Genomic DNA, 25,013 nt, shown 5'->3' with positions numbered 1-25,013 from the left:
TGGAGGAATAGTCTTATACACTGTCCTTCATTCATCCCAGAATTTTCCCCTGGAAGGTTCTTTCTGTCCATTATCTTCAGTGACCACATCTGAAGTGAACGATAGAGAATTGGCCCTTCTTGACAGCTGCACAGCTTTTACAGCCTTATTCCTGCGGTTGCACTTCTGAGGGCACAGGTATTGCTTAGGTCACATGCCCTTTGTCATGTAGGTTTGACATTTCTTTATCAATACAGCCCTCTGGAAATTTAATAGATTTCCAGTATATTTACCTCCAACAAATTCCATGTACATGTAACAACTACCAAAGATCCCATTTATTTGTATTTTTTAAGCCCAAAGACTTTATTGTTTTTATTCACTAATCTCTCTTCTCATCCCTCTTTCTTAACCTAGTAGATACCACCTTAAAGCAATCTAAAGAATAGGTTTAGGTGATAAAGAGAAGCCCCTTAATATGATTTATGCCACCAGGATAGCTACCTTTCTGTGGCCTAAAAATCTTAAATTGGAAGTGTTTGAGAAGTACTTGGGGGTATATCTCTTGCTATCTTCAGAGCCACCTCATATAAATGTTTTAGTTTAAGGTACAAAAGCAGTTTTTGTATTTTGTTTTAACTTTCAATGCTACTAGTTACCAGCCACTCAGCCAACTTGGATTGGTGAATGCAGGCAAAGAGAATTCCCCTTATCATCACTGTATATATTTAAATTTCTCCTTGTAAGATGGTTAGCAATAGCCTGAGTTCATTTTTCCTTTACAGGATTTGTTAAAACATCACTACACACAAATGTATATTGGCATTAAGGACTTTTTTAAACACTATTTTTCTAGAGTTATAGTACTGGTCAGCACGTGGTCCGATGTTCAAGATATCATAAGCAACAATTTTACCAAATTCTTTTTAACAACATTCCAACTTTTCAGCCGGGAATATTTGTGTCTTGCTTCCCACCTCCTGACAATTTAGCCAATAAATATTACATATTTCAAGATGTGTCAAAACATCACTTTCAGGTGCCAAATTTTGTGGTAGTTAGAATATATTTCAACTGTTTAACAAAGCTGTTTGAGACTCAAAAGTACTTACATAAGACAGAATTTTATGTCTTTCTTAATAGCAATCTGGATATGGTCTGTCCCGGGCTAATAAAGCAGATCTACTTTACAAGATCACCCAGAGATACAGGATCTTTCAAGAATGTTGTTCCATCTTTCCTAGAGGATCTTCCTTGCCCACATGGTATAAGCTGACTCAACACTGTATCCACATTTCAGAAAACATGAGGAAAGGAGAAAAAAGGAAGATGCATTCTTTTAAGATCATGACTGAGAAGGCATATTATTTCCTTGTATAGACATCATTGGCCAAAATTTAGTAGCAAAGCCAGGACTACAAGGGATTCTGGGAAATGTAGTTTTTGGCTAGGAGGTTACATGCTCACCTTGGAATTCTATCATTATGGAAGAAGAGGAGAATCTAATTTGGATGGAAAGTATGTGTCTCTTTCACAAGTTCCTTTGTTTTTTTAAATTCCCTTACAAAAGAACAGTTAGTTTTGTTTCCTCTAGCTAAAAAGTATATATACTTAGAGAATGCATGACCTTTAGAAATAAAATTTCTGAAAATAGAAAAATAAAGTTGAGAAAATTTCAGATTATGCTTTGTTTTGCCAATGATCATTAGTAGATGCTTGTTAGAAGCTTAAGTTACATGAACCATCCTTTGAAAGAAGGTCCTCTTTTATATTGCTTTTTAATATTGATTTATTTTTAATTATTGCTACCAAATATCTATTTGATCTTTTAACTTAATGGACGTGGAAGGCTTGTTATATGTCTAAGACACACAAAAAAAGCTACCATTATATGTTGAGATTTTCCTAAAATTTTCTCAGAATATGAATTATATCAACTATTTTGGAAGCAGAGGAGAGAGCTGCAGTGAATGAGTTTTTCCAAATCTATGACATATTTGTGTAACTTCTGATTTTGAAATCTGAAAAATTCTGCTATTACTCATCACATAGTAACTAACACTTAGACTATTTAACAAGAAAAGAGTAGCTCCTTGTACTGCTTTATAAAATATCATGCCATACTATTAAATGTCCCAGTTAATACCATTTTGTATATTACCAACAATGTTTATCAGCAAGCTAGGATCTAAAAATTGACTCTTCCCCAAAATCAAGCATGTTTCTTATACATCAACCAAGGTCTTGGTGAAATAACAACATTTCTAATGAGTGGTATGTCTATATTGAGTTTAGACTCTTAGTTCCGGCACTTACAATTGTATATCCTGGGAACATAATTTACCACTCTAAGACTTAGTGTTCACATCAATAAAGTTCAGGTAATAGAACTACCTATGTTTTGGCTTAATGTAATGATTAAATGAGATTATACATAAAATACATTTATACAGCCACTAGCATATGGTTAACATGCAATACTTAGTTGTAACCCCAGTGGGAAGTCCCGTATATATTTGTGTGGAAAATAATTCAAACAAAATACTGCATGATATTAGCTAGACACAAAAGAACACATGCTGAATGACTCTATTTGTAGTTCAAAAACAATAAAACTAATCAATCAACAGTGTTAGAAGTTAGATAGAGTTTGCCCTTGTAGTGGGTAGTGGCTGGCAGGGAGCATAGGGTAGGCTTCTTAACTTTCTGGTAATATGCTGATTTTGGATATGTATGCTGATTAAAATAGTGCGTAAATTTGTAAAATTTTTTGATTTTTATACACTGTCTTGTGACTTGTTTACTTTTCTATGTATGTGCTATACTTCAATTAAAATAAAAAAAAAATTTTAAAGCCTTTTGACAAAAGAGGGTAACCTCTGACTAGAAACCCTTTCAGCCTATTATTAAAACAAGTAACCTTACTAGCAGAAGAAAAAACAGTAAAGCAATAAGATATGTATGTAAAGCATATATTCTTGAAGACTTTGTATTATTCAAAACTCACCTAATCCAGGACTAATTATCTCATAGAAATAAATGCAAAAAAGCATTTACATTATTTTTTTGAAAATTTGGTTCATAAAATGAGGTTTAATTAATATTTTATATTGTACTATTTCAAACTAGCAAAATCTGAATTAGCATAAAATATACAGCATTTATATTTATCAAAATCTCAATAGAGCTAGAAGAGATTGCATCCTACACTCTCTTCAGCATTCTAGGTATCCCTGGTGTCTAACAAAATATTTGGTAAATACTCAATAAATATATACCAAAGGGCTGTTGTTTGAAAGGTGGTTGTTCTCTAATATTTATAAGGATGTTGTTGTTCCTCACAGTATCATAACATGAAGACAGAAAAGGGAACACAAGGGGATGCTAAACACAATAGGCAGTTAACTCTCTACAGTTCAAATTTTCTTACATGGAAGAACCAGTACAAATAATAGCTAAATATTATCTAGTATTTATTGTGTTCTGTCACTGCTCTAAGGAGTTTACCCATGTTTTTGCTTTTAATTTGCACATTGAATGTATACAAGGTATTAATCTTCTCATTTTTGAGATAATGAAACTGAAGCATGGAAAAGCTAAGGAGCTTGGCCAAGATCACCAGCAAGAGGAGGATCAGGACTTGAACCTAACACCCTCTGTCCAGAGAGAGTGAGCATAATTTCTACTGCTCTACCACTGGGTAGGACATTCTGCTGGATTCCCGCCCCCAGTCCCCCAGCAAATCATTTCTTTTGGACAAATATGGGTTTCTACAGAGCAGAATGCAAAATTTGCATGATTATATAATATAAAACACAAAACTACTCAGAAGTTTTAAGCCTTATACGTGCCTTCTTTTTGATGTCTCCAAAAATGCTGGTATTTCCAAGGCAAATTTTAAGGGGTTCTACAAAAGAGTGATAAAGCAGTTAAGTGAGGGCAGCAACAAATGCAAAGTCACTGGAGTTGAATAGAAGGTAGTAAATAACTGAAGAGATTATTTATCAAGTGTAGAATTTTCCCCTTCCTTTTTCATGGGCTCAGTTGAAAAGAAATTCTATTTTATCTATGAATTCAGTTTACATCTTCTAATTTGCCTTCAGTATTTTAAATTCTATGCCATGTGAAAAGAAGTAAGAATTGTTTGCTTTAAAAATTGATAAACTCAAGGTAAAGATATATCTTTCAAAGGAAGTCTTTCTTGTTTAGTTGTAAAAATATTTCTCCCAAGACTTAAGAAAACCTGATTATTGTTAAATCAATTAACTATCAACAACAACATAGTTCATGAACTTTAATGAGGTTGCCCCTTTGCAATTGCTCTAGAGGTTTTCTGATTCTGTGCTCCATGGAACAAAATATCTAATGAATATAATATTTAAAATTTGAATCAATTGAGCAATGCAAAAAAAAACAAAAAACAAAAACTCAACCCACCTTTTTCTTTACTCTATAATGTAGATAAAACAACTGGTTAACTGATTGACAACGATTTTTCACTTTCCAAATGGTTGTTCCAGCTATGCATAGACAGTGCCTGTAACAAATTACGTTACTAGTTGATACCCCTAAGTTTCCTACACCAAAACCTAGGAGCTACAATCTTTTCTCTTAAAGGTTTATTTGTCTACTACAAATAAAGGATTGTGGTCATTTTCAGTTTGAATTTCTTTTCTTCTGCCAATGTTAATTACCATTCTCTCTTCTCAAATCTACCAGGTGCTGCCACTACAATGAATAAACAAATCAAATTTATAAGATATTTAAGAGATCTTCTTTAGCAAGACGTCCTCAGAATACAGAGGCAGCAAACTGAACAAAGATATCCTCTTGCTGAATACAAATATCAGGCTCAAATTTTTAGAAACAAAATTAGGAGTGTTAAAGTAATTAAACAAGGAGGCCACTGGATTGTGGTAGTTCTAATGCCTTGGTAGCCTATGTAAGCAAACTAAAACCTAAACCACAGTCAATACACCAGAATCCAAGACAATCAAATTTAAGAACAACCAATCACAAACAGCCAACCAGTCTTTCCCAAATAAGGCAACCACTTAAACTAAAGCCAATCAAATAATGTTCTTGTTTTGCTTCTCATCTTCTTTATAAAAATATCTCCCCTTGCTCCTGTCAGTGCAGCCTGCCTAACCACTTTACATTTGGTGCTGCCTGACTGCAGTTGATCTTTGCTCAGACTCTCATAAATTTTAATGTGCCTCAGTTTATCTTTTAACAGGGGAAAATGAATAATATTCATTGAGTTATATCAGCTAAAGAATTAATTTGGTCATTTTAAAATCTGAAGAGAGAATTGATTTTTAATCCTGAACACTGCTGAAACTGTATCTTATAATAATGAAAATATTACCTAAAATTTGAACGATCATAAATAACTACTCTATCATGATGTGGAAAAATATATATGCCTGAAAATGTTCATTGTTATTTCATTTTATAACATCTTATGCACACATTCACTACTGTATTTAGGGTATTACATGTAAGTAACAAATATTAGTAAAGAGGATGAATTTACATTTAATCAAGTGATCTTAAAAGCTTTCCACGCTTCATAAATCTAATGGCAACTAAATTAAGTTCTTGGTCTAATTGAAATAATAGGGACATTATAATGAAATATATGTTAATCTGCAGAGTTTTAGGCAGATTTTGTGTGCTTAAAATATTTTAAAGTGACAATAATTTAATTTTGTGTGTGTACCTAATTATTGAAAAGAACTTTGTTCCATATAAGAGTGGTAGACAAAAAGCTATACTTTGATTGTGTTTCAAGAACCTTCTCAAAACAACCCTCAAATAATCAATATACACTTATTTAAAAATAAGTTGAGGCTTTACACACTTTTTCTCCTCCACTTTTCAGAATAAAACTGATTAGCCTTCCCTTTCTTATTAACAAGGAAACTGTGAAAATAGAGTCTGGAATTCCTGAAGGGGGAGCTCTCAGCAGGTATCTCCTGCAGCCTACTTCACCAGCAGGAAGAAAGAAGATAAGAATTATTCTGACAAGGGAGAACACTTTTCACTGGAGAATTTTATCTCCTGCTATTAAGAAAGAAAAAAAAAAAAAAAAAAAAAAGGGAGATCTCTCGCTACAGCAGTGACAATGTTCTAACCCTTATAGCCAATGAGAAACCACCGCATCCTTGAACTCTTGCTCTCCAAAAACTTTTGTTCTCAACAACCCTCCCCAATTTCCTCCTGAGACCTAATAAAAAGACCTTTCCTTTGTAGGATTTGCCTATAGTTCTCCATAACTGGCTTGTCCTGAATTGCAATTCCTCTGCCATTCCCAAATAACTCAATTTTGCTTTTATAATTTGTCGATTATTTTTTTTTTCAAGTTGACAAAACTAAAACTGAAAACTTAAGTAAGTAGCACAAGATCTAGAACTCTAAAATGAGAGCACCATGGATGGAAGCCAGGGCGTTTTATCTCCACAGTCCATGCAGGGACTGCTTATCTGTGCCACATAAACTGCTATGGCCTTTTCCTGAGTGCATGACAGACATAGCTAATCAATTTCAATACTCTTTTTCTCTTTGCTTCCATGTTGTCCCAGAATCTCTTTCTACCCAGCACTTCAAGAAGCCATTACCAATAAATTGGCTTTGGGTACAACTTAAAACCTGTTCTCTTTCTCTGGTCCTTGCATTTTTCACTAGAGCAGGCTGCCTTGAGAAATGATTAAATAGTGGCTACTTCCCAGATGCTCTGAGGTTTAAAATGTAAAATCCCAGATCATCATGTGGTAGATTAATGTTTTCAAAGTCTTCAGTGAGTGAATATTAAATAGATTCTGTTCAGTGCATCAGCTACTCTGTGGAAGCATATTTTCCTCTTTGGAAAGCTGCTTTGGGACAGTTCATTAACGTGACATGATAAATTAGTAATTTTGCAAACTAAAGAGTTCTTTAGTACATTTAAGTGCTCTATATGCAACAAAGGAATTGAAAACTATGTAGGAGCGGGATTGTTAACTTATTTTAAGGCTTCAAGCAGGATGAGATTAGAAAACAAACAGTGCCTCTCAGTTTGAGTGTGTTGGTAGGGGCGGGTGAAGTACTGATCACATTCTGGCTTCAATGATTGTACTATGACTCTCTTGTTCTTAATGGTGCCAGTGACAGTGGCACTGATTGGGGGTGAGAGATCAGGTACAGGTGGGACCTAGTGGAACACTCTCTATCATGGGGGGATATGATTTAATTTAAGGATTTGAATGGTTTTTTGCTTTCACTGAAACATAGTTTTCCGTATAGAGCACAACTATGTTTTAGTTAGAGCTGATGTATGAATTGTTTTCACATTTATTTTTTCTAGGCTCCTAGATATGCTCTTCCTAGTTTAGTCACATTGATAGTCGAAAGACTTCAAAAGAGGGAGGCTAAAAGATATCCTCAAATAAGTGACTGCATATCCCATAAGATCCAGATACTCTCTTAGACATATCTATAGAAAGAAACTGACTTAAAAAGTGTTATGAATTCCAAGATTTCTATTTAGATTGAGGTAGAAATAAACATCCTTTTCTTATTCTTGTCAAGTTAGGGTGAATAGAGATTCCAGGAAGTTCAATTAAAAATTAAAAATAAAAGAAATATCTGGGGTAACAGAAAAAAAATTAAATTTTGAGTTCCATCCATCTAACTTTTGTTTCTTTGCATTTTTCCAATTCCGCTCTATTTTGACAGAGAAATTTTGCGGGTGCCCCCAGTTGTCCAAATGAAAAGTCAGGTGTGTGTAAGCTAAGGATACTTTTCCTTTACAAAACGTGTAACAACGCATCTAACTGCCGGTCTCACCTCATACAAATGAAAAAACTAGGCAGCTAAACAATTGACAGAATTGACAGCTAAGTCTCTGGTCAAGTCTGTGGGTTTCATAGTGGAGACTCCTGGTTGTGACTGAATGTTGGGCTATTGCTGCTTGTTTGGTGGTTTCCTCTTTACAATCTTTGACAAAGTGTGCCTTGAAGTTTGTGGGATTTTTCTCTCCTTTTAAAAATTCTCAATACAATGACATGGAAAGAAATGCAAAAGCAACGGGGACAAATGAGACAAGCACAACTTCAGAGCAATGGTAAAACAGCATGGGATATTTAAAACAGTTGTCTTTGTGACTATCAGCAAACTGCAGCCGGGCATTTTTAGTATGTACAAACAGCCCACTATTGATTTAATAAAAACTTAAATCATTTTCAAATGATGATTTTCATGCAAGACAAAAATAAATGGTCTCTTCAACTGTCCTTAACATTGTAAAGCTTAGTCTTTCCTTCAAACCATCAGGAAATGGACTGGTGAGGGGATGCCAGCATTCCACTGAGGAGAGACTAGTTCCTAAGAAATTATTTTGAGGATAGGAAAAACTATATATGACTAAGTACAAATGCTTGCATTTGTTTGATGTCTTATACCCTTTGCCTTTACTGCTTTTCTCTTTCTTCACAGACCTGCCTCTCTGCCTACAGGTACCAGAGAAATGGACGTGCTCTCTTCATAGGCAAATCATACAAGTTCTTTATAAATTGTGGCCTTACCTAACAGTCTGTGCTTTTCTACACTCAAATAATCTACCAGTTAGCATTCTCCAGTCTAAATGCAGAATACTATTCAAACTGAAAAATATTTCTGGCTTCTTTTGTCAAACATAGGACTGCAGATATTTGGAGTTCTCCTTTTCTTTAATTTGACCACTAAAATGATTTTGTCCTTTTGTCCAGAAAATGAACATAGTTTTAAAGAGGTTTAGATATATACATGTTCACAAAAGCCTGGATAAGGGTCACCTATAAAGAACTGAACATACACCTGCACCCACTGGTTCATAACTGTACACATTGTCTCAGCTCTGCTACAAAAGTAAATCAGGAATTGGCAACAGGACTTGAGACAGTCACAGAAATGCCATTCTTCTCATTTGAATACACTTGTTATCCACAAAATAAGGTACTACTAAGCATTTTATGGTACCAGAAATCAACTAATACTGAATTTGATAGACCCCAGATGACTTTTCCTCCTCTCTAGATAGAGCACAAAGGTCTTAGGGTTATTAAGCCCTTGCTCTGTGGCAGGCAATGACCTCAGTAGTTTTTCCCTCATTTCATTTCATTCTATCATCACCCAGAGGAGATATGTATTATTATCCTTTCTTTTCCAAATGAGGAAGGGGACAAAAAACACATAGGTCGGGCTTCCCTGGTGGTGCAGTGGTTAGGAATCCTCCTGCCAATGCAGGGGACGTGGGTTTGAGCCCTGATCCGGGAAGATCCCACATGCCGTGGAGCAACTGGGCCCGCGGGCCACAGCTACTGAGCCTGCGCTCTAGAGTCCGCATGCCTAGGGCCCGTGCTCCGCAACAAGAGAAGACACTGCAATGAGAAGCCCGCGCACCGCAACGAAGAGTGGCCCCCGCTCGCCACAACTAGAGAAAGCCCGCCCCCAGCAACAAAGACCCAACGCAGCCAAAAATAAATAAAATAAACATAAATTTAAAAATACAAAACAAAACAAAACACATAGGTAGACACATCTGGATTTGAAGACTTGTTTGTCTATTTCCAAAGCAAACTCTTGACTATGGCATGGAAGGTGGGGGATGTTGCTCTAATTTATCTGATGTGCTCACTCTTCTAAATATCCTAATTAAATCAATGGAGTTTACTCTCAGCTTGTGTTCAGAAATGACAGCTGCTGGGACCTGTTGTTAATATGTCTATTTAAACATATGGCATATTTTGATTTAATATAGTCTAGAAAATCTACATATGAACAAATACATTTGAACACTAAGTGTGTAATGGAAGGCAGACATGGAAGGAAACAATCAAACCAAAATTGCTGGCCTACTGGTGGCCGCGTTATTATTTCCAATACACCTATCCTAAGATAAGTATTCAAAAGAAGAAAAAAGGTATAAACTACAAGTTTTTCTTTTTTTCTAAGACCAGGGGAAGGGCAGGGGAGGAGGAAAACAAACTATCTAGCAAAAGAGGATTGATCAGGTAAGTAAATCTCCATCGACTTAATAAAATATTTCTGAGCTATTACAATATGAAAGTTGAGAAGACTATGGAAACTTGAGGTACTATTTAAAAATATAAATGAATTTGGACAAAGAAGGTCTTTAAAATTACATTGAAACCATAAAACAGTGAATGTATTATAGTGGTATGGAGTGGAAGGGTAAATTTTTTCTTTCTAAATTTAAACTTTTTCTTAAAATGTTTAAATTAAAATTTTTTCTTAAAACTTTCCTTTTAAGCATTGTCAAAAAATTTTTAAAGTATTGTTTGGAAAAAAAGTTACTAGCATTGAGCCTTCCATACTGAAAATGCCATATGCAAAATGTAATATGATTTTGCATGTGCCTACAATGTACATTTATTCCATGTAATCCTGAGTAAATAAGATATTCAAAAAACATGAGAGAATTGGAGGCAATGTCTCTTCTATACCATATTCTATCTACCATCTTGGAAGATGCACAAACCAAAAGCATTGCAAAGGGAGTTAAATGATGAGAGAGATCACTTGCTCACTTACCAACATGATCTGCATTTCAGACTAAGAAACAAATATATGTATTCAAATAAACATATTCTCTGTAAAAAACTGCATTATGTAAAAAATTTTGATATAATAGAGAATATCTAAATCAAATATTTTCAAAAAACTATCTTAAGTAAAGCTTATCCCTTGCTCATATAGATATATAAAATCAGTTATTAACATATTCTACTTGTGATCGATACACAAAATCCCAAGAAACTCACTAAAATATCCACAAAGTAAAGGTACAACTGAATTCATTATAAAAGGATATTGAATTTTCCAGGGAAATCTAAAAGCCCAAATTCTTCCTCAGCATCCTCTATCAGTATTAGATCTGAAAACTTGGAACTTTACAACTGTCCCTCATTTCTGCATTCAAATGTGGCCAACATGCACATATTTCTCCACAGTAGCTCATGCATTTGTGTCATCTGTGCAGGCTTTCTTCTTTTTTTTTCTCTACAATCTACCCTGGTAGTCAATGATCCTCTAACACATCTCAGTAACCAGAAAGGTTTTAAAAGGTAATCCCTGGACCCATAGAAGGTTTGCTGAAACCTCAAGAAAACCCATTCTTTCAAATTTCAGAAATATAGGTCCTGGGGACCTAGTCAAGTCCTTGTAACAGCTTCCAGAAACTATTTTGGGTGTTTTCTCCAACTCTGGGTTATCAATACGGCCTATGAATCTGATATCTGGGGAGAAGTCTTCAATCTATATTTTTTTCAGGGATGTTCTGAAATCAAAGAGCATACTCTTTGAGATAAACTCCCTGGAGAGATTATGTATTTCCACAGCCTGCTTAAAATTGACCACTGAAACTTAGATACAAAACTTCACAGCCTAACAATTCAGGGACAGGCCTGGGAACCTCTAGTGGTGGCCTCCTTCTCTAATTCCCAGTGTTTTTTCATCCATTCACTCTGTCTCAGCATACTTAAGAAGTTATCTCTCTGCAACACAAGAGCTACTTCTTTTGCATCTTCCATGTTTCTGCTTAAAAGTCAGCTCCATAAAAAAAAAATCATCCATTCAGTAGAGTTTGATGACAGTGACCCAGAAATACCTCTGATTGTCACACCACCTCTCATCAGGTAGATAGTGTGTGCATTCAAGAACCCAAGAAAGCTTCAATCTATGGTTTCTCATCTAAAATACACTAATTAATAGGAATTATGGCTGCTTGTAACTATCTCAGTTTATGCCATTACAATGCATATAAAACCATGGTTGGCCATCGAGTCCTCCCTAGCTGACCACCCATAACTGGATTTTACAAATATTGCTAATTAAAACTTATTGGATGAGAGAGCATAAGTAAAACAGTGCAAGCTCAATTTAGAACTGATGCTGAGAATATTTAATTAAAAACTATCATTATTCATTAATTTGGACTTTTACCTCTTATTGTTTGCATGTTCCCTAAAAATAGAAAACTTGCATTCTTGTTGTTTGTTTTCATGGATCATAGCATAGTATCATTCTTTTCTCAAAAGTGGAACAAATATGCCTATAATGGTTATAATAACTTTACCGCAAGACCCTCTAGCTATGCCTTTATTGCATGCCCACTTAAACATAAAAATTTGGATGTAACAAATCATATGTGAATCAGTTGATGAAATATCCTGTAATAGTTTGGGAGTTGAGATCTTTATGACCAAACAGTATCAACTAGACAATAATATAAGAATATGAAATGAGTGAAAAGATAAATGTATGTGCATAGCATAGATTACATATTCACTTGTGCTTTTTTATGTATCCTTAAGACTCCACCAAGATTGTGATATACAGAAATATTACTAATACGTATGCAAAGAAAATAAGGAGATAGCTCCTGTGTAATAATTTTAAAAAGAGATAACCAATGTATATGTATATACTATATATAGTTGATCTTCATTAGTCACATGTTCAGCATTTGTGAATTTGCCTATGCACTAAAATTTATTTGTTGCATAACCCTAAAATTAATATTTCTGGTGCTTTTTCAGTCTTTCATGGACATGTGCACAGCAGTGAAATATTTGAGTTGCCCAAAAGCACACATTCCCAGTTGAGGTCAAAGAAGGTGACACTCTGCTTCCTTGTTACAGTTCTTATACCATAAACAAATGTTTTTGCAGACACACTTTTAGCACTTTGTGAGTTTTTTTTTTTTTTTTTGATGATTTTGCTATTTAAGATGGTCCCCAAGTGTAGTGATAAAGTGCTGTCTAGTGTTCCTAAGTGCAAAAGGCTGTGATGTGCCTTTTGGAGAAAATAAGTGTGTTAGTAGTTTTTTTGTTCAGGCATGAATTATAGTGCTGCTGGCCATGAGTTCAGTGTTAATGAATCGACAATAAATATTCAATAAGGAGTCGTTAACCAGAAACACACATAAAACAAAGTTATATATTGCTCAGTTGATAAAAATGTGACTGGTGGCTCACAGGAACCTAACCTTTCATATCCCTTATGTGTAATGATTCAGTATTCACTAACTTAATCTTTTTGATAACTTTATAGAACATAATTAATAATAATAATAACTGACTGTATATACATATATGTTTTTAAGTGTATATAAACACAGATGTATATGTTTGTATGAGTATAAACTAGATTTCTGTTTATATCTCTATCTCTATATGTATGAATCTATCTCTTCACTGTTCAAATCCACTTTTTCTTCCTCAATTCATAGAATTTCAGCTGTCTCTATACACTATATTTCTTGCATTGCTTTAAAATCTCTTGCTGTTGATTAGGTATTATTATTTCTTTTATACTTTGATCCCTAAAATTGTATTGGCATCAAGCTATGACAGTTAATCCAATATCACATCCCTAAAATACTTAACACATAGAGTTTTGGAGTCTTGACAGTAGAACGCTTTAAAAATAGGACAAGACCACCATTATAGAATATCTGAATATTATATGGTGTCCATACAGTGGCCCAAAGGGTTAGTAAAGGCAACCAGAGGACATTGGAGCATTATTGCTCTAGAAGCACGCTGTTATGTTTCCCTAAGTGTCATATACAACCACAATTTTCTACAAGATTGTTTTATATACTAGAATGTCAGATCCAGCTGATACAAAAATGAAGAATGCAACACATTTAATTTGTAGTGATATCCTGCTCCTAATTATGTATTCCTTGTGATCTTGAAGCTACTTGTCTTCAGAACTTGTCAAGTCACGATCACCCTTCATTTTTTAATCAGGTAAACCATTCCTCCTTCACTCTCCTGTCACTTTTATCTTGGTATCAGCCAGTTAGCATCGAGCTGTAGATACACCACGTGCAGATTTTTATCCCCATAATATAAGTCTATAGTCCCATCCTGAAGATAAATAATTAGATACATTTTTTCTTCTTTCTTCAAAGTACATGTTATCTTTGGTTCTCTTTGAGTCACTAATTATTCTGTTTATCTTCACAAGAATACAATGTTTTCAACTGGAATGGCCAAATTAGGATCAATGATCTCATTGCAATCTCAAAGTAAGCCAACTGAATAAAATGCATTACAAACTGGGCCCTTGCATTCTAAAAGTACTCCATCAGGACACACTGAAATTCTTCTTTTCTTCTAAATAAGATGGCTTTAGAAAATCTTAAAGATCCACAACATACCTATAAGACTTACTGAAGGTAAATTCCAATGCACTCATTGATTTTGGAAAAATCATAAGTCATGAACTAGGAACCTAGTCACAATACCTTGGAAAATTATCTTACAGAGTCTAATATATAGCTTACATTGCAAATGAAAAGAGTGTAGCCAGGAACCATAGGAAACTATGTAGAAGCACAATATCAACCCCTTTTTATTGTTTCCATTGTCTGTCCAGAAATAGCATCATCCTCTGGGTGATGGCCCACATGTGCTGGCTGCTGCACCACACTGACCTTCATTTATATACCTTTGCCTGATGGCCAGACATCCAATAGTAGATGGAAAGTCTGATTTCCCAAGCAAAGCATTTACTTAGCATGACCCAGAATGGGAGTAGGTGATCCCCAGAAGTCTTGATGGCAGGGACGTAGGTAAGTGTTACTACCAGGCCAGGTTATGGTTGAAGGATTTCTAGTCCTCATTCATCCCAGATTAGTTGACATGAACGGGTGGCTGTGAGGTAAGCGGCAAGGGGCAGTAAGGAATACAAGCCCCACACTATATATTGAAATATTTTAATTTCTGTCTTATTTTGTGAAAGAAAGATGAACTTGATGACTCTCATATCCATTGCCTTTTCCATTTCTTTAATGAAAAGCTCCTTTTTCACTTATATTTTCACTGTATATTGTTTTTTCCTCACAGAGAGACATAATGCTATAAATGAAATTCAAAACAACTTTATGTATTCCTTTCCATCTTTGTAAATCAATCTTCAAAAGAAATATTTAATTTTCCTCTATTTTCTAAAGGATAAAAAGGACCAAAAAATGGCAACCTAAAAGGGAAATCACAACTTATACAAAGCCTAAAAATTTGTGAAAGAGAACAGACTTGAAGAAATTATCCCATTTCCTGATGGTCTTATCCATCCATAAGTGAAATGACAGCCAGTTTTGTGAGACACTCCAAGGTCAAGACCAACTTATATTAGCAGATAATTATGTGTCTTCTCTTATATGGGAGATTTTCCAAATGTGATGGTATGGGCTTTCTTTTTTCAGTTAATGATTAAATGCATCTATTAAGGTCTCATATTGAAATATTCAGTATATTACAAAAATTTAAATACACATGTTTATACATGATAGACAATTATCCTACAGTAGAATGTTGCTAAACACTCTTAAGATCTATCCTTGACCATGAACGTCTCATGGTGAATTGAATATGAAATAATTGTCAATGAAAAAAATAGATTATGTCGTGAGTATATATAAATGATAACTGAGTCCAATGGAAAAATATCGTTTTTCCCAACCATAAACAATGTTTTCAAATCTCCTCTTTCCAGAAATAAAGCTCAGCCTTTGTCAAATAACATGCTATGGATTGAGCCAACTTTTCTATGTGAAGCACATATTTAGGGCTACAGCAACATAGAGTCACAACCTTTACTTAGTCTTCCTTTTGATGTTGTGTACCTCCACACAACTACACACTTGAAAGGGATGATGCAAAATTATTCCTCGAAATCAAGATAGTTTCACTTAATCCAGCTTAACTGACATACTTGAATTATTTTATGCCTTTCAAACTTAATAAATTCCCTGTTTGGAGTCATCTAATTCTTTTCACAAATAAAACAAAGAAAGTGCTAATCTACTAACTGCATGTGCCTTGGGCTTCAAAGTTATAATTAAAAAAATAAGGTCCATTGTGGGCAGTACCAAATTTTGAACATTCTGTGCAGTTATTTGAGATGATGCCTCATTCTATTTGTGCAATTCAAACAAGGATTTTTTTTTAAATTTCAAACTTGTATTATTATCAATAAAGTATCCTGAGCTAGACAAATAAGTCCTCATTTTAGGACAAATTTTTAAGGTTAGATAACTGATTCTAAGCAAGGAATGACAGTTTTCATGAAAGGTCTGAATTCATTGTTATAATTAGTGATCTCTAGGTTTTAATAGTAGAAATACATATTTAGATGGACTAACTAAAATGAGGAAATAATAAATATCTTCATAGCCCAGAATCACAATATCTCAGAACTAGAAGATAACGTGGTCCATTTTGAAAACTCTTATTTTACAGACGATGGAAGGCAAGAGACTATAATAGCTAGGAGCAAAGATTCTGTGCTCAGACAGAACTAACATCAAATCAGCTCTGCTTTTCTCTTTCTCACTTACTTCAATCTAGAAAAATGGTTCAGATGAACCTATTTGCAGGGCAGGAATAGAGACTCAGAAGTAGAGAACGGACTTGTAGACATGGGGAGGAGGGAAGAGGGGTGGGATGAATTGGGAGATTGGGAGTGACATGTATACACTACCACGTGTAAAACAGATAGCTAGTGGGAACCAGCTGTATAGCACAGGGGACTCAGCTTGGTGCTCTGTGATGACCTAGATGGGTGGGATGGGGGGGGTGTCCAAGAGGGAGGGGATATATGTGTACATATAGCTGATTCACTTTGTTGTACAGCAGAAACTAACACAACCTTGTGTAAAGCAACTATACCCCAATTTAAAAAACAAAATCAGCTCTGCCACTTCTGGGTCAGTATCTTGGTCATATAAATTATGAAAGTTACTAATAGTATATACCTATATAACTAATATTTATTGAATACTGACCATGTGCCAAACACCTTATATGCATACCCATTTAATTCTGACAACTATATGAAGTAGGTATTATCATCATGCCCAAGTTATAGAAGAGGAAATGAGGCTTGGCAATTTTTAATAAATTGCCTAAGTTGGTAGAAGCTCTGGTACTAAAATCATATTGGGTTGACACTGAAGACTGCTATTATGTGCTACCCTATCCCTATCCTATACTGTTTTTTTTTTTTTAATGTTCTGAGCCTCAATTTTCTCAACTGTAATATTGTGCAACAATAGCATTTTTGTGATAATTAAATAAATGAATATGTGAAAGTACCTGGAAATAGTAAACCCAAACTCTCAGTGATTAAAATTCCTATTTCTCAATATCTAACCCGGTGATTTATTCTTGTTGTTAAACAGAGTGTGTCATTTGAGCTTCATGTTTATTTCAAGCTAAATGGCGTATAATGATAATGAATTTTATCTGTTAACAGTGTATTGCTTCACTCTTCTACTTTACCTCATTTCTTAGGACACACAAATCTAGTATAAAAACAATTTCATATTTTTTTAAGAAATGAGATAATTTGAATTATTTAGAAAGCAAGGAAACAGTCAGCTTCTGTAAAGTGGGCAAATTGGAGTTTAAGGGAATTACAGTTTCTTGAACAAAATGGGAACAGTAACTTACTGGATCTGATTTGTCCATCTTATTTTGTGTTCTCAAATTGTAATGTGGAATTTTTAGTTGGAATTCTCTGATAAAAGCTGGGAAATTAGAGCATACAAATCTTGTTATAGTACAGGATTAAAGACTCCATAATCATACTCCTCAGTGGTATCCCATAAATAGCTGCACTTGGACTTGCTCTTCGGCCAGCTTTTCTCTAGATAATGATGCAGGGACTGATGAAGAGGCAGTATGGCTAAATGGGTACTGTGGGCACGAAGGCATGAGTACTGCTTAGGGCATGGTTTGAAGTGGTTTAGTACAAGGCATTTAACATCTCTCAGTGAAATAATATGTGGGAAAGTTGTAAAGTGCTATTCAGCTGAGACTCATTATGGCTAATGCTAATCCAAATCTATTTCTTCTGCTCTAAAATGAAGAGTAGGATTGGGAAGTACTTTGTAAACATACAGTGACTTGTGAATATATAATTATAAAGTAATGAATTCTGCATTTAAAATTTTCATTTCATAAATGCATTCAGCAAACATTTATTGAGTGCCTAAATGTATTATGAAATGAATATATTTCATTTACATGTCAAATTAAACATTTTAGAGAAATAGGAATCCCAGGATCAGGATTGGAAAGCAGCACCTTCAACCAACCTGCTTTTCAGATAACAGACAAGCTAGGATTCTCAACAATCATCTGTATTTGGGGATCTGAATTTAGAGTGTTTTTCAATGGAAGATCAATATCCAAAATATAAATTATAACAAAATTTTCATTCATAAAATTAGCTGATATATATATTAAGTAACAATCTTAATTAGAAAGAATGCCTTAAATTGGCACTCATGAAAGGTTGTTGGAAGAATGATTTGATATGAGATTTCCAGAGATCAAATTTGGCTTTGCACATTTGTTTCCCCAGAAATTTGGCACCTAAGAATATTTCCTAAGTAAATAATATGAGAATTTCACAAGTTATGCACAAAAGTCATTATCTAGGTATTATTTATAGTAGTGAAAACTTTGAAGTAATATACACATCCAACAGAAAGGATAATACAACAGAAAGTCTAAATAAACTGTGGTCCATTCCTGTTGTTGAATACCATACAAATATTAAAATCATATGTTACGAGAATATTTAGTGATACTGAAAAATATTCATCATCCAAAGAAAGAGAAAAAGCACTATATAGAATTGTATAAGCAATAGGATTTCAATGTTCTAATTATCTCATAGGACAAACACTAAAATATCATAGGATAGTAATTACATATGGGTGGTAGAATAATGGATACTTTTTATTTGGGATTTTATTTGATGGATTACTTTTAATTTTCTTTTTTTTTTTTTACATTTCTAAATATTCCTCAATGAGCACATATTATTTTCATAAGTAAAAGTGTTATAAAACTACTGAATTTTTGAACTAACTGAGAAAAGTTTAAATGCCACCTCTTCAGATAAGTCATCCCTGACATCCCATAAAAATAGTACATATCCACCATCAATCATTATGCCTATAACTATGTCTTGTTTCAAACTTTTTTACATTTATTTCCTCCTGGAATATTATATGTCATTGTGAATTTGTATTTTGATTCTTTCCCATCCCGTTCCCAATAAAATGTAAGTTTCCTCAGAGCAAGGATTTTGAATGTAAAACCCAAAACACTGTTTGACACACAATAAGTACATAGTAAATATTTGTTGATTAGATAAATGAATGAATGAATAACTTAATGAATGAATCACTTTCAGTTATGTGATGTTGGGTAAATCCCTTAAATCTGGGTATCAATTTCCTTATACATAAAGCAAGGATAATACTAGTATCTATCTGTGAAAAGAAAAGAAATATATATATGTATATGTGTATATATATATATATATATATGCATATATATATTGGTCTCTGCCCCCGTTCTGGTACAGAGGTCCTAATAAATTCTTAAGTGATCAGAGCACTAGGAGCACCTTTCCTTCTTTTGAGGCAACTGTGGGCGGGCTCCTGGATGGTTCCTGGATAAGTTGTCACCGGAAAAACCAAGTAATGATTGGAAGCTTGGCACTTTCAGCTCCACCCTGCTTCCTCCAGAGACTGAGAGGAGCTGGAAATGGAGTTAATAATTGATCACAACTACAAGAAGAAGCCTCCATAAAATCCCAGCAGTACGGGATTCAGAGCTTCTAGGTTGGTGAACAGCTCCACACCAGCACAACTCCACACACCCCAACTTCACAGGGAATAGAAACTCCTGTGTTGGTAAATGTTAGTGTTTGCCTGAGTTCTGTGAGCTGGTCTAGCAAATTAATTGAACCCAAAGAGGGGGGTTATTGGAACCTCTGGTCAGAAGCATAGATGAAAACCAGGCCGTGAGACTGGCATCTGACATTGAGGGGGAGGGGAGGGCAGTCTTGTGGGTTAGTGTCAGAATTGAGTTGAATTGTAGGACACCCAGCTGGTGTTGCAGAGAATCACTTGCTCTGGAGAAAAGTCTCCACACATTTGGTAACCAGCAGTGTCCTGTGTGACTGTGGTAGTAGTGTGATAGTAAAGGAGACACACAGGAAAGAAAGACATAGGAGGTGAAAAACTGGGTAGTTTTTCTAATACTACACTATCTCATAAAAGTGTGAAGAAAAAAATAAACTGACCTAAAATGTTAGCTATGCTATTTATTCACTATGGTTTATTTATTATTATTTATATGAGCTTATCTCCTGCACCCCCCCCCCCAACCTCTCCTGGGTTATGAATATCTTTGATGATCAGATGTTTCAGTTAGTTTAATGTTTTCCATTGCCTTTTACAGAGCTTTGCACAAAGTAGATATTATAGGCCTATTTATTATTATAAATATAAAATATTAATACATCAATTATCTGAATATTTAATTTCCTAATAATGATTTAGAATCTTACTGGATAATTATCTAAACACTTCAGTGTTTATGACCACAGTAGTAGACTAAGTGACGGCCATTACAACACACACACACACCTTACACACACATCACTATGTAGACCATATTAAATGGTCAATTACTACTGTGGAGAAATAGTGAAAGTCTGCTTTTATAAGTCAGATGATAGCTTCCAACTGTGATGCACTGTCTAGTCACCTCCCTATTCCAGGGTGTCTATATTAGGAACAGATAATTTGGCAACTTTCAGCATGCTGTATAAAGAGATGAGAAAATAGATAAAGTTTGAAATTAAACATGCCAAGAAAAATAATGCAAGTTTTAAGGCTTAAAAGTACTACCTAGTACATTTATTTGGAGCCGATAACTAGCTGAACATATACCTAGCTTTGAGAGTTGGCTGCCTGTATCCTGACTTGAGGATAGACAATGCCCTTGTCTTGCTGAGCTAACAAGAATCCCCAATTCTACACTTTCCAATTCCAGGGCTCTAACTATACACCATTTCTCTTCTTTAATGACAGTACACTTGATTGTATGACTTGTGTAGGGGATGGTTCAACCTGCTGTTGTAATAAAAAGTAAAGGACTTTAATGCCTCTGCTTGCATATAGCATTTAAATCATGGTATAGTTCACAAATGAGCTAGAATTAAGTGTCCTAGAATTAGATGTTTGTTTTACCATTAGTGACAATTTGATGATTCCATGGTTGGTTGCCTCCTTGTTTAGAATTCAAAGAACCTGTTCAAAATCTCTTAATTTATGTCTCCTAAAGTCAAGAATGCTGGCTGTTTTCTTTTGTTTACATTTTGAGAGACATTTATAGTGAAGGAGACAAAGAAAGAGCACAAGTATTACATTTTCATTCTGTTGTGATTTTTCTTTCAATAGCTATTTTATTTTGTAGAGTATATAGTTCTGCTGACATAACCAATTTTTATTATTTTCATTTACACTTTTGACAAAGCTCATGAAAACACCAGGCTAAATCCTTTAGATTTCATTCAAGTAAGGATTTTTTTAGCAGTTCTGTTTTATTTTTTCTTTCACTTTTTCAACTTTGTTGACAAAGTTCATTCCAACAAAACTAAAAATATGCCATTCAGCACCTGGATCTCTTATCTGTTCCTAGCATTACGAGAGAAATTTTAAACTAAATAGCATGAAATAGCATTTTATTATATGAGGTCAGCTGTCAAGCTAAACTGTACATTCTACTGATGAAAAATAAAATTTTTTTCCAAAGCAAGAGCAGCTGGAACTAGTGCTGTTTTCTTTCTAATAAAGATAAAATCCTATTATAAACAACTCTGGAGGACACCTGAGTTGTTCTGTTGCAGTGGAATTTTAGTAAAAGTAATTTGAGTCTATAAATCACATTCTAGTCTGCCCTAACAGAATGTGAAAACCACACATGGAACATGCTTCAAACCCATTAAGAAAGAAAGAGCCTATGGTTTTTCTCCTCCGATTTGTTAATATGGTGTATCACGTTGATTGATTTGCATATATTGAAGAATCCTTGCATTCCTGGAATAAACCCCACTTGGTCATGGTGTATGATCCTTTTAATGTGCTGTTGGATTCTGTTTGCTAGTATTTTGTTGAGGATTTTTGCATCTTTGTTCATCAGTGATATTAGCTTTTAGTTTTTTTCTTTGTGACATCTTTGTCTGGTTTTGGTATCAGGGTGATGGTGGCCTCGTAGAATGAATTGGGGAGTGTTCCTCCCTCTGCAATATTTTGGAAGAGTTTGAGAAGGATAGGTGTTAGCTCTTCTCTAAAAGTTTGATAGAATTCGCCTGTGAAGCCATCTGGTCCTGGGCTTTTGTTTGTTGGAAGATTTTTAATCACAACTTCAATTTCAGTGCTTGTGATTGGTCTGTTCGTATTTTCTATTTCTTCCTGGTTCAGTTTCAGCAGGTTGTGCATTTCTAAGAATTTGTCCATTTCTTCCAGGTTGTCCATTTTATTGGCATAGAGTTGCTTGTAGTAATCTCTCATGATTCTTTGTATTTCTGCAGTGTCAGTTGTTACTTCTCCTTTTTCATTTCTACTTCTATGGATTTGAGTCTTTTCCCTTTTTTTCTTGATGAGTCTGGCTAATGGTTTATCAATTTTGTTTATCTTCTCAAAGAACCAGCTTTTAGTTTTATTGATCTTTGCTATCGTTTCCTTCATTTCTTTTTCATTTATTTCTGACCTGATCTTTATGATTTCTTTCATTCTGCTAACTTTGGGGTATTTTTGTTCTTCTTTCTCTAATTGCTTTAGGTGCAAGGTTAGGTTGTTTATTCGAGATGTTTCCTGTTTCTTAAGGTAGGCTTGTATTGCTATAAACTTCCCTCTTAGAATTGCTTTTGCTTCATCCCATAGGTTTTGGGTCGTCGTGTCTCCATTGTCATTTGTTTCTAGGTATTTTTTGATTTCCGCTTTGATTTCTTCAGTGATCACTTAGTTATTAAATAGTGTATTGTTTAGCCTCCATGTGTTTGTAATTTTTACAGATCTTTTCCTGTATTTGATATCTAGCCTCATAGCGTTTTGGTTGGAAAAGATACTTGATACGATTTCAATTTTCTTAAATTTACCAAGGCTTGATTTGTGACCCAAGATATGATCTATCCTGGAGAATGTTCCATGAGCACTTGAGAAAAATGTGTATTCTGTTGTTTTTGGGTGGAATATCCTATAAATATCAATTAAGTCCATCTTGTTTAATGTATCAATTAAAACTTGTGTTTCCTTATTTATTTTCATTTTGGATGATCTATCCACTGGTGAAACTGGGGTGTTAAAGTCCCCTGCTATGATTGTGTTACTGTCGATTTCCCCTTTTATGGCTGTCAGTATTTGCCTTATGTATTTTGGTGCTCCTATGTTGGGTGCATAAACATTTACAATTGTTATATCTTCTTCTTGGTTCGATCCCTTGATCATTATGTAGTGTCCTTATTTGTCTACTGTATTAGTCTTTATTTTAAAGTCTACTTTGTCTGATATGAGAACTGCTACTCCAGCTTTCTTTTGATTTCCATTTGCATGGAATATCTTTTTCCATCCCCTCACTTTCTGTCTGTATGTGTCCCTAGGTCTGAAGTAGGTCTCTTGTAAACAGCATATATATGTGTCTTGTTTTTGTATCCATTCAGCCAGTCTGTGTCTTTTGGTGGGAGCATTTAATCCATTTACATTTAAGGTAATTATCGATATATATGCTACTGTTCCCATTTTCTTAAATGTTTTGGGTTTGTTACTGTAGGCGTTTTCCTTCATATGATCATCTCAATAGATGCAGAGAAAGCTTTTGACAAAATTCAACACCCATTTATGATAAAAGCCCTGCAGAAAGTAGGCATAGAGGGAACTTTCCTCAACATAATAAAGGCCATATATTAAAAACCCACAGCCAACATCATCCTCAATGGTGAAAAACTGAAACCATTTCCACTAAGATCAGGAACAAGACAAGGTTGCCCATTCTCACCACTATTATTCAACATAGTTTTGGAAGTGTTAGCCACAACAATCAGAGAAGAAAAAGAAATAAAAGGAATCTAAATCAGAAAAGAAGAAGTAAAGCTGTCACTGTTTGCAGATGACATGATACTATACATAGAGAATCCTAAAGAAGCTACCAGAAAATTACTAGAGCTAATCAATGAATTTGGTAAAGGAGCAGGATACAAAATTAATGCACAGAAATCTCTTGCATTCCTACCCACTAATGATGAAAAATCTGAAAGTGAAACTAAGGAAACACTCCCATTTACCATTGCAACAAAAAGAATAAAATATCTAGGAATAAACCTACCTAAGGAGTGAAAAGACCTGTATGCAGAAAATTATAAGACACTGATGAAAGAAAATAAAGATGATACAAATAGATGGAGAGATATACCATGTTCTTGGATTGGAAGAATCAACATTGTGAAAATGACTCTACTACCCAAAGCAATCTACACATCCGATGCAATCCCTATCAAACTACCACTGGCATTTTTCACAGAACTAAAACAAAAAATTTCACAATTTGTATGGAAACACTAAAGACCCCGAATAGTCAAAGCAATCTTGAGAACTAAAAATGGAGCTGGAGGAATCAGGCTTCCTGACTTCAGCATATACTACAAAGGTACAGTAATCAAGAGAGTATGGCACTGGCACAAAAACAGAAATATAGATCAATGGAACAGGATAGAAAGCCCAGAGATAAACCCACACACATATGGTTACCTTATCTTTGATAAAGGAGGCAAGCATATACAGTGGAGAAAAGACAGCCTCTTCAATAAGTGGTGCTGGGAAAACTAGACAGGTACATGTAAAAGTATGAAATTAGAACACTCCCTAACACCATACACAAAAATAAACTCAAAATGGATTAAAGACCTAAATGTAAGCCCAGACACTGTCAAACTCTTAGAGGAAAACATAAGCAGGACACTCTATGACATAAATAACAGCAAGATCCTTTTTGACCCACCTCCTAGAGAAATGGAAATAAAAACAAAAATAAACAAATGGGACCTAATGAAACTTAAAAGCTTTTGCACAGCAAAGGAAACCATAAAGAAAACAAAAAGACAACCATCAGAATGGGAGA

Source organism: Balaenoptera musculus, chromosome 17 (assembly GCF_009873245.2).
Source record: "Balaenoptera musculus isolate JJ_BM4_2016_0621 chromosome 17, mBalMus1.pri.v3, whole genome shotgun sequence".
In the NCBI taxonomy this organism is placed as follows: Eukaryota; Metazoa; Chordata; class Mammalia; order Artiodactyla; family Balaenopteridae; genus Balaenoptera; species Balaenoptera musculus.
The sequence above is the reverse complement of the archived record's forward strand: the minus strand, read 5'-3'. Positions refer to the sequence as shown.